We start from the raw sequence: 8507 nt of genomic DNA, 5'->3' as shown, positions 1-8507 counted from the left end.
ATGTGCATAAAAGCGCATCTTGTACTTAGCGCTATAGTCAAATTACATTTTTATTGACTGCGTTCGCCTCTACGTGAGGTTCTCTTTCGATCGATACGACACATACACTGTTAAAAAAGACCGTAAATTTACGGAACGCCGCCCACGGAACCAGAGCTTCTCTTTTTCATTGCTGCTCCAATTCCGTAGCGGCACATGAACCGTTGCTATCCCGTCGTCTTTTCCAGGAATGAGTAGAGCAATATCGCTGAAAATGAAATATTTTGTTCAGACCACGTCACGATTATACTAGCAGAAATATGGAAGACGATAAATGTCTTCAGCGAAGCACATATTTACCGTTTTTAAACGATCCAACAGTGATATCGCAATATTCGGGCCTAACTTTTTGCTCGGATGAATGTGGCAGGCTCAAGGACGCCGGCGTCTCGCCGGCAGCGAGTGCGCAGCGCGGAGCAATACAGCATTGTCACCTGAGCCGCTAACTGGAAGCCTGCGAAATTATTTCCTCGTAGACGCATGAGACGCTCCGTGAAGTTTTAAGTGTTTGGAAATGCATCTAGTGTTTGGTCTTTGGCCGACTGTACCCCCGCAAAGCAAAGGTGAGTTCAAAACCTGTTTCGTTGTTCCACCACTATACCAAGTCAAATACGAGCACCACTTGTAAGCATGGTTGCAAAAATTGTTTCGTTGCATACGCGTCTCAGCAGCGGTGTGCAACAGCAGGAAAGCAGTGTCTGTGTGTGTCACTGTGTGTAGATCATGAGCAGAAACGTAAAGAGTTGCCCAACGTTCAGTCGTGCAGGGGGAGGCTACTGAAATAATTTGTGTTTTGCTGTGACCTCGCACAAAAAATTGGTAAATGTTGTGACTCTATTTCCCCCCCTTGGGGCTGGAGTAAACGGAATTCCTCTGTTGTGGAATGTTCACCTGAAAGTGTCCCAATCTCCAAAGTGGATATCATTCCGATATGGCCTGTTATACTTTCCATTGAAATCTGTTGCATTTGCACTATAGGAAGGCCTCCTGTTTGCAAAATTCCGATCCTCTACAGTTTGCAATTCATCAAAGAGGTCACATTTCACAGTCTTTCCAAACAAATGTACCTATCACTAGTCTTAGCGGCGTTAAAATTTTCACCAGTAACGGTTTCATGCTCGCACAGCTGAAGGCTATTTATAAATGGATCCCTTTTTTGCACTCTCTTGGTAGGTGATATACGGGTGCACTTTGTTGCTGCAGAAATTTTCTTCTCGTCGAGCTCTTTTCGAACATCTGCTATCACATGAAGATTTTGCAAGTGGTGTTCCTTGTACCATAGAGGGACGTAATGCTGCTTCCAAGAACTATAGAACCAGTTCTTCCATGAGTCATCCTGACGAAACACCACCACATTCAACACAAAAAGTATTGTCTTGAAAGTTTTGTTCTGTGGCTTCTTGCAGCCAGCCGTGTGGACAGTGAAGAAGCAGATATTGCACGCTGAAAGCATCACCTCATCACAGATGCATCGTGCACTGTGAGTTGACACTCCCTCCTTGTGTGCTTCGACAATCACTATTCTTGGGACTCAACATACAACAGGACACTACCTTGTGGTCTCCAGAGACGAGTACAACCTGCGCTATGGGAAACCGGTACACATCTTTGTGGAAACTGGCCCTGAGGTGATGCTAATTTTTCTTTTTCGCATAACACCATCAAGCTTTCTACCAGACCTCAGGCTATACCATCTTGAATCTCAGAGACAAGTGTATATTGTTGTGTGCGACCCTCAGAGTTAATGGACAGTCATCCATATTCAGCTTATGAAGTAATAAACTCTGTTGTTGTCTCCCTCAGAATATCGCTGCTCAGCCATAATTATGGAGGTATATATTGTCTGTTTAACCAAATTTTTGCAAAATATATACGCTACTTCCGGTTTTGCTTAATAACTTCGTTTTCTGACACAGAAAGTTCCATATGAGAGGTACATATCTTTCCCTGTGCGTGCTACAGTTGTTGCTATAAATGTGTGGTTTTCAGAGCTTGCTCAATGCTGCTTCTTTTTCTCTTTCTTTCTTGTTTACTAGACGTTTCTGAAGATCAGGAGTAGAGATCACAAAACGAAAAACTTTGTGTCAGTAACATGTCTTGAGGAGCTAATCAGAGTTGCTGTGGGTCATGGAATTTGTCAGGAGGGCAACATACAGGTGTGCCACTTTTGTTATAACGTTTATAACGCTCGTATGATCTTCAATTGCATTGTTGTTATAAAAATTCTTTGTAACACCAGTTATTTCTTTCTAGGTGTATTTAATGGATGAGTTATCACATCGCTCTATGGTTGCTGGTGCTGAGAAATGCCTTGATGACATTTTCGTTGTTAAAAATGAACTATGGAAACAAGGTATAATGCATACATCTCCAGATGCCACTTTGCCCTCTTGCTTGGGGCTTTAAGTGCCATTTTTTGTTTTGCTTTCCTGTTTAGATCAGTCAACATGTGTGAGTGCACCTTCACCAATCCCACAAATGCCTCTGCTCTCACGAATTTATTACCCTTGGGAGAGCCTCAGCAAGACAGTACTTGATGCATTGGAAGCAGACAATGTTCTGCTTCCCTCTCAATGACAGGAAGTGGCACACATGGCAGCGTCATGACCCTGCATATCCATTGAAGGTGGGAGGCACTCCTGATATATTTATCTGTTTGCATGGCTTACCTGGATAGAGTACAGCAGATACAAAAAAATGTTGTGACATGCATTGAAATGTTGTAGGAGAGCATATCACATACTGGTAAAATATAGCATTTTGAAACTCACGTGATGTAGTAGAGTAACAAAAAACTGGTTTGGAAGTTTAGATGGTGCTCTAGCTTAGATTTTCTGCGGGCCTGTCTTGCAGGAACCCTCCTTATATTATACTACATATTTACTCGGCTGGTACGATACATACTGCAGTAAATACAGCAGGCGATGTCACACATACGTGTAGCGGAGGCCATATCAACTGCTAACCTTTCAGAGACATTCATATGCTTCACATATGGTGGTGTCTGTGCCATGCTGAACTATGCTCATAAGCATGTTTCACGGATGAAAAAAAAAATCCTATGTGCTCAGAAATTTGTTGTGCCACTTGCAGTGGTGGACGCATAGTGTTCTTCATAAACTTATTTGGAATAGTTGGTAGAGAAATGAAGTGATTGTCCTGATCATTACACCATGTGAAACTAAGAATATTTCATGCAATTATTTTAAATACTCATAAGGAAATTTTATTAATTGGTTGTGATTTTAGGCACCTGGTTGGTATAATTGAGAACGAAGGGAGCCAGCAGGCATAAAAAAATCAAGAGGGCTACATACATAAATGCGTGAGGCAATGAGGGCCGCAGATGAATACAGCAAGAAGTGGGAACATGTAAGTTGTAAATGCTTCCTACGAGCATATTACATTTCTTTATTCATCAAATAATTTAATTTGTTGTGGAAGTATTATGACTAAGGAGGCTCAGTAATACTTTCTTTTCTTTTCAGCTCGTGTGATACATAGCAGTCAAATGTTCCGCCACCAAAGTCATGCACAAGTTATTTGTAGTCTTTTCAGTAATTTCCAAAATAAAGGGTTATTATTGAAAAGCTATCCTCTCTGGACACACAAAACATGAGAATTGAACAATTAACAATGAAACAAAATCTCTGGACATCTCGCATTGATCATAAGGACTGCAAAGGAGAACAACAGGAAACCAGCTAGCATCATGGTCGACAGTATATATCCCTGTTTTAAAGCGGAATCATCGTTTCATTACTGCACAGGGCCCCGTCATTATAATTAGTGAATTGCTGCCGTAATGAAGAGGCACATCACGAGTACAGTTTCCTATACTTACTGATATATAGCAGTACGTACCTTGCCCAAACGGCACTTCAGCCGTGATGATGTACTATTTACTGAGTGGTAGCCGTTGGCAGTTCACAACAAACTGAACACCGTTTTTCTCAGTTACGGGTGCATTCCTGTACATTCGCCGTCTACCATCAGAGCCGTAACGGAAGACTACGGGGACTTGGCTGGCATCAACGGATAGCAGCATTCGGTCCAGTTTTGAAACGGATTATTTTCTTACAGTGTAGCAGGATTTACTCGGGGTACGAAATGGGTGGGCACGGCGACACGACTGCGGGTATGATGCTAATCATGCGATACTATCTGGCCTCTAGCTCTGCCATGGCATTCACGCGGTGGAATCCGGTTGGGATCAGGATCTTGTTTACCTCTTACCGACTCGAAAACAGGAGCACGAGCCTCAACACCCTTCAATCGTCTTCGGCTCACGTGTGGTCTTCACGTCGTCTACCGAGACCTTCTACGGCAGAGCATGGTGCTGCATACAGCTAGATCAGCAGGATATTTTGTACCGCGAAAGCAGATCGACATCGACAGTGCGTAGTGCCAAACCTATAAAAAGGTTCCGGAGACACCAGTCTCCTCCGTCGTTTTCCTTTGTCCTCCGTTCGACCGACCGTTTGGATACTCGCGCCTCAGTCAAATGACTCTCGCCCAATCAGCGCGAAGGAAACTGACGACAGCTCTCGGAGACCAATGAGCATCCAAATATTTACACATATAATGTGCAGCCAATCAGAGATCCCCAGATCAGGCACGCCGGTGGCGACAGTATTTTGGAGGCGGTGCGTTTCGCTTTAGAGCCGGCTGCTGACACCACCCCTTCAGTGGGCACGGCGACACGGTTGCGAGTATGATACTAATCAGGCGATACTGTTTTACGATACAGGTTAGTAGTGTCTTCTCTACTATTCGCAGTAACAGCCTATGCATTGTTGTTATGCCGTGCCCAAGAAGCTGTCGTGCTATCGTTTACAATTGTTACATTTCCCTGAAATTGTTGGTGTGTGGGGATGTTGAGACAAGCCTTAGGCCATCTGTCGAGCAAATGTTTGAGAAGCTATTACAAGGCCGAAATGAAATTGTGGAATTGAGAAAATCACGCGAAACTCTCGACAAGAAAGTCGGAGCTATCAGCGATCGTCTTATGGACTGCGAAAGGTCTCTTGCTAAAGTAAGCGAATCGACCGACTTCAAGAGTCCATTACGACATTAAAAGAAACCATGAGAAGGCAGCAAAATAAGTTGGTTGACCTGGAAGACCGGAGCAGCCGGTCAAAGCTTGTACTTTACGGTATACGGGAGGTAACTGGAGAAACCGCTGAGGATCTTAAGACAAACCTTATAAAGCAAGTGTTTGAGAAGCTGGGAATTCCATGCGACTCTGTTGCACGAATTCATCGCATTGGCAAACCGGGCCCAAAAAGATCCGTTATTCTTTTCTTCCAAGACTATACGGAAAAGAAGGATGTGCTGAGATACGCAAAGAAACTAAAGGGAACAGATATTTTTATCAGGAACGATTTCTCACGTGATACCTTGCATAACAGAGAATGTTTGTGGGATAGCACTTCCAGCCACAGAAGTAATGGTGCATAAGTTAAGCTGATAAGTGATAAAGTAAAGATAAACGGTAGGATGTACTACTGGGACGAAGATAAGGATGCTATGAGTGTCCTTTATTCTAGAGCCCCAAGCACCGACCGACATAATAAACCCAGTAAAGAATTGATCAATGTATGCTTGAACTCGCAAATTATTGTCAACAAAGCAACCGAGTTAGAAGAGGTGTTATTGTTTTATAATTCGCACGTGGTGGTTATTACTGAAACGAGGATGAAGCCAGAAATACTGGATGAAGATATTTTCCCTCCGATATATAAAGTGTACAGACGTGATAGACAGCACAGAGGTGATGGCGTTGCTATCCTTGTTAGAAAGAGTATTAATGCTGTGCTTTTACATTGTATTGATAATCACGAAAGCTTATGTTGTAAGATTAACTTTTGGGGACACAGCTTGATTTTGATAGGTGTGTACAGGCCACCATCTGCAAAACCTGAATTTTTACAAGATCTATGGTGATTTTCGACAAAACGAAGTTGTGACTGCTGGCGACTTTAAAGGGACTCTGACCAGAAACTGTGGGAGCTCTTTCGTACTTGCAGTCGATAAAGCACCTAACAAGGAATCTCCATGCGAAAATTCATGCATTAAAACCCCGCGGCTTCTCTAAACTCGAATTTTAAACATTCGACTTCATCCGAGTGCAGCACGCCTAGCGTCAAACCGAGAAAACATACGTTTATATAGAATATCCACCCCGGCCCACCATCAAGATGACGTCAACACGGGGGCCACTCGCAACACCCACAATTGGCTCAAACGCGTCACGTGGTCACGCAATACCTGTCAATTTCCTTCATGAAATGGCATTTCTATGTTAATATTTTTTATTACAGAGCCTCAAAAAGAAAAATATACCCTGCATTTATCACCTGCAACAGTTTCTACGATTTTCTTTTCAATCTGTACACGCGTTTCATATATGCTTCCGTATCCGGTCAGCTGTAATCACATCCAATGTATTCCTCCGTAGACGAAAGCGTGCTGGGCGAATGCAATGCATCCTGGACAGGTCCTGGTCGTACGTCACAGCAAACGTCAAGGCACACGTGACGTTAAAGATGGCGGCGTCCGTGATCGGCGGCAAAACCGTTTGTAAACAATGCAGTTGTTGTTTCTGGACGACGTTTTGGATGTTTTTCGATCACGGTAATTATTTTTATCCGATAATCTTGCAGTAAAACGCGCAGTTTTGCACACAAAGCCTCGTATTGTTGACTTCCAAAGATGTGATGACGACTGCGCGTTAATACTTACCGCGCCGATGCCATGTACTTAAGCTACCGTGTTGCGGAAGAAGCACCGCATAGTTTACGCTGGCAAAATACGGTAATCTCTTGGTGTTATGCCGGCGAAAATATGTCGGTAAGCGGCAAAACGACATATAAACAAAGTCACATGACCTGAAAATGACGTTTTCTATGACGTGCGACCAGGACAAGATGGCAGTTTTGCCAAAAGCACCCGCCTGAGGGTAGTTACAACAATGGCGGGTTTGTGTCACCCCTGTGGCTGTAATGGATGCCGTATGCCGTGCTTGCGAACTGCGAACTTCTGTGACTCCCGGTTCATCCTCTTTGTTCGGGTCATTGGGTTGGTGTTGGAGTTGGTCGCCATATTCTGAACGTTTCACCTATCGTTGCGGTGTACTGTTCTTGATCTGCTGCGAAGCGACGAACCGCAACGGCAGTCACTCGCCTCAGCGAAATTCTGTCTGCTGCATCTGAAAGGAGCATGGGGACCTGATGATACCTTCAACTAAAGAAACCAAGTGTGCTCTTGTGTGGTCCTGACGGAAAAGTAGTTTCAACAAGGTTAGCAGATTTATTTTTGAGTTCCAAGTCTACGTACTGAAAACCATGCAAGTGCAGTCGATCATTCTCGTAGCTGTTGTGTAACGCGTATGCTTTCTTACGTATCCCACAGAACCCTCCACTTTTTCAACCAAGTTATCTTTATGAGATCCTTCTGATGGCTGCTTACTACGCTATGCCGCTCCGAAGCATTGAGATGGGGAAGCGTCGTGGTAGCTGCACCTCCGCTTTCGAAAGATGAAACAGTCTTTCCACACTGTGCTTACTGGCTTTGTATAGAGTCTGGAAAATCCGACAGACATGGACTGCCTTTTTCAAGAAAGTTTGAAATGTAAGTATGTGTATATTGGTTTCACATATCCACCACATATTGAGCGTGTGTATGATTGTACTTTTTATGCTACAGCATATCAGCGTACATTATTATTCAACACGTAGTGTGGCAAACTCGACATCAGTCACACAAAGCCAACAATTGCCTTTTCTTCAATTGCTTATTTTTATCATATCATGTTTTTATCTATATCTCAATTTACCAACCAACAAAGTATATTATTTTAGTATAATCGTCTGATATTTAACAAGTCACAGTTTTACCATAGTTTTGGCACACTATAGCCCGAGTTGCTTATGTGCCATTAAATTGAATCATCATCATCTTCAACTGCCATTATTCAATTGAAGTGCCAGGTGGATATAATGATATGGCGAGATATATTTTTTGCTGTCATCCTGGAATTGCTCATTTCAGAATCGTGACTACATCGTGAAGTTTGTTTTCGTTTTCGGAAACATTAAGAGGACTAAAACCAAACACTTTTCTTTCAGAGCATCCCTTATGCACCTGCATTTCAATTCCAATCTGTATTACAAGAACGACAGACCACTCAACAGAGATGAACATCTGAAAGTGAAAGAGCTGGAACGAAGATACGTTAATCTGTGTGAAAGGTGCTTAGTATGTGTGTGAGTCGAGGACATAGGTCTCAAGCTGATTCCTGTCTTCAGAAGAGGTGACAACTATGCTCCTTCTATGTATTAACCAGCTCCACTTTTTAGGGTTCCCTGTAAACTAATGGAGCACATCATGTACTACCACGTTGTCAACCAAGTTGAGTCTGTCGGTCTGTTTTTTTAAATTCCAGCATGGCTTTAGAAAAGGGTATT

General features: G+C 43.1%; 1 long non-coding RNA gene across 3 annotated transcripts; it reads left to right on the top strand.

The window, feature by feature from the left end:
* Positions 1 to 486: 486 nt before the first annotated feature.
* On the top strand, positions 487 to 3623 carry LOC135386981 (uncharacterized). 3 transcript variants are annotated; one of them, XR_010420759.1, is made up of 7 exons: positions 487 to 602; positions 1446 to 1519; positions 1585 to 2195; positions 2293 to 2392; positions 2477 to 2665; positions 3289 to 3411; positions 3528 to 3623. It is a non-coding gene; the product is annotated as an uncharacterized LOC135386981 (long non-coding RNA). The 3 variants fall into 3 exon arrangements; XR_010420758.1 differs by having other exon boundaries at positions 1446 to 2195; XR_010420760.1 differs by having other exon boundaries at positions 1213 to 2195.
* The last annotated feature ends 4884 nt before the right edge of the window (positions 3624 to 8507 follow it).

Source organism: Ornithodoros turicata, chromosome 3 (assembly GCF_037126465.1).
Source record: "Ornithodoros turicata isolate Travis chromosome 3, ASM3712646v1, whole genome shotgun sequence".
Classification (NCBI taxonomy): domain Eukaryota; kingdom Metazoa; phylum Arthropoda; class Arachnida; order Ixodida; family Argasidae; genus Ornithodoros; species Ornithodoros turicata.
Note: the sequence above shows the minus strand (reverse complement) of the source record. Positions and strands in the feature narration are given on the sequence as shown.